Here is a 2758-nt window from a genome sequence, read left to right on the forward strand (position 1 = left end):
GGGGGTCGTGGGTAGCTGGCGGGTGTCAGGCAACCCTGCGCTCCTGCTACCCTGGCGCTGATCTGGCCGGGTGAGGCCTGTGGCCCTACTCAGGCCAGTTTCTGCTTCCCTAACTAATGCAGTCTCAGGTCCCGCGCAATTGGATTGGAGTAGAAGCTGTGTTCCACTCACCAGCAGTCCCAAAATCCTGCAGCGGGGGTCGTGGGTAGCTGGCGGGTGTCAGGCAACCCTGCGCTTCGTTTTGTTTTTTAAACAAATACATGGAAGCTTTGTTCTTCGTAATACTGCTGAGTCATTAAATCTCAGTTTTTACAAATGTAACTGTCTAAAAAAGAAACAAAGTTCTAATTGGGACCGTTGAACTCTTTGACACAGAAAAGCTGACATCATGTTAATTAAAGAGCAACAGAGGGAGTGAGGAGGATGCCAAAGTTTCTCTTTAAAACAACATTTCTTCCTCTCCTTGTGCATGCATTTCCATCTCACCCGATAGCTTTTCCCAAGTTGTCTCTGCAGAGTTTCCTGAAAAACCTTGCTCCTTGGCCCTGCGCCACTGTTCCCTGACTCTTCCCTTCCTGACCTTAGAAGGCCCGCAGAGCGTGTCAAGAAAAAAAAAAAAAGAAGCAAAACAAAAAACTGGGTGAGACTCTAACTCGCTGGCAAGAGAAGAGACAGGCTACATCTTCCTATCTGCAGTTCTAAGTATTTGCTCTTAAATCGTTCTTTGTCTTTGCTGTCTGGGGAGTCAGATCCAGTAGGCCCCGGGTGTCAAGGTCGCCACTTTCTGAGAATCTGTGGCCATTACAATCTTCTCCCAGCTTCTCCCAGAGCTGTGAGCTCCCAGAAGCTACACTAGAGAAAGACAATCTTCAGAGTTTTTTCTGTTAACGGTTACCATCTTCTTTACTGTAGCTGTGGGTCATCATGCAAGCCCTTGCCTGGAGTTTTCAGAGATGAGCAAACGAGATGTCAAATAATCAATTCCTCACTTAAGGTTACACAAATAAGTGACACCCGTTTCAAATCCCTAACGTTAGTCACTTTATCTTTGAAATCAATCAATAGGCTCCTTCTCATTATAATGGAGAGAAAAACAGGTTATTGAAGGTTACAGGTGTTCCACGGGTTCGTCAGGAGAGTCGGGTCTGGTGACAAGCTTGTGACTGCTGCCACTAGGCTGGGACCCAGGCATTACTTGTCACTTTACCTGAGTGTGAAATACACCTGCAATTCTGATGTCACTGCAGCTTCTGGAAGCAGCACCCTACCCCGCCCCCCGCACTGCCTACCCAGCCAGCTTCTAGTCTACCTGGGGTCTTTTCACATCACAGCCACCTACCCTGGAGTCTCAAGGTGATGTGTCTGACTGGTAGAGTTCAAGTTGCCTGCCTGCGCCTTGGCAGCCAAGGAAAGTTAAGAGTTCTTAACTTCTACACTAGAGACCTAGAATTAGTAAGACAAGAAACTCTGCAAACACAAAGAGACCAAAGGCCGCAGAGCAGCCCAGAGATGGCCACGTGGAGCTAAAGTTGAATGGACGCTATAGCTCCTTTCACAGGTGAAGGATCCGAGCCTCACTGAGTAGCTGCTGTTGTGCGTGCTATACCTCCTGTTAGGACACTGCCTGCCTCTTAGAAGTAGTTGACTGGGAGACCTTAAAAGAAATGGAAATTTACAGAAAAAAAAAAAAAAAAAAAAACTGAGCGCATGCGCCTGCCCTCTGCCTGCCTTATCCGTCTGGAATGTACTATGGAAATTATTGCCCTGCTTTTATCTGATACAAAAGGGTGCATAACCCATCTCTCCTTCTGATCTTCGTTAAAAATAGTCTGTGCAGATGCCAGACTTGCAGGGGAAACTTTCTCATTAGACAGCAAGTTCAGCTAAGGATTTCCCTGCTAGGTTTGGGGAACAGCCTTGTTGGAGTAGCGAAGGTCTTATCCCTGCAGCTCACTGTTTTGAACATTTTTTAATGTTTATGCATTCATAATCTAAGCATCAGGGGCAGAAACACATTAGTCACCACTCTGAACACTGTCAGTATGCAGAATGTAGCGATGCTTTACATAGCAAAAGTAACTGGGAAACAACAGTCATCGCGGGCATTGTCCTTCCTGTCTGCATGTCTATTTCCTCAAATCGTGATATTTAGTAGTGGAATGAATTGCTGATTGATATGCCCAAGTACTCAATCTGAACTTCTGTGTGGCGAAAAAGATTCTGTCCCCAAATATTTAACCGTTTAAATCAAATTATATGTTTTGCTTAATTTTAATTAGAAAAATCAAAATTCCCCATTTTCCCAGAAAGCAGGCTCCTTGGGCTTTTTATAAAAATTATCTCTTCTTCTATAGTTTTTATTGTGTTTTATCTTCTTTTTTTCTACTTGACTCTCACAACATTCATTTAAAGTAAGTATAGGAGAGTTGAATTTATTGTAATACAGATTTCTTCTCATGATGTATGTTTTACAGGCTGATCATATAGGACTATTTTCATTTTCCTCTTGAACTATGTTAAAATACATAGAGATTTTACCATTGAGATTCATTTTGAATCCACTAGTTCTTTGCTGTTAATCATACCTCACACTGTTGCAAGTTTCCTGAAATTCTTCAGCGTACAACGTTGAAATTCCATACCCATTTAATAAGTCCCCGTTTCTCTCTGTGTCCTTTATATTTTTTTTAATTTTTAATATTTTTTATTATATATTTTCCTCAATTACATTTCCAATGCTATCCCCAAAGTCCCCCAT

At 43.0% G+C, this 2758-nt stretch overlaps 1 protein-coding gene and 1 long non-coding RNA gene across 2 annotated transcripts in view; one reads left to right on the top strand and one right to left on the bottom strand.

Moving 5' to 3' along the window:
• LOC110284606 overlaps positions 1-1172 on the bottom strand; it is a 7052-nt gene extending 5880 nt beyond the window's left edge. Inside the window, exon 1 of the long non-coding RNA XR_002376964.1 lies at positions 1042-1172. This is a non-coding gene — a long non-coding RNA (uncharacterized LOC110284606). The remainder of the gene's footprint in view (positions 1-1041) is intronic.
• Positions 1-2758, top strand: part of Ccdc192 (coiled-coil domain containing 192) — a 197937-nt gene that overhangs the window by 17607 nt on the left and 177572 nt on the right.

The sequence above is a fragment of the Mus caroli genome, chromosome 18 (assembly GCF_900094665.2).
Source record: "Mus caroli chromosome 18, CAROLI_EIJ_v1.1, whole genome shotgun sequence".
NCBI classification, from domain to species: domain Eukaryota; kingdom Metazoa; phylum Chordata; class Mammalia; order Rodentia; family Muridae; genus Mus; species Mus caroli.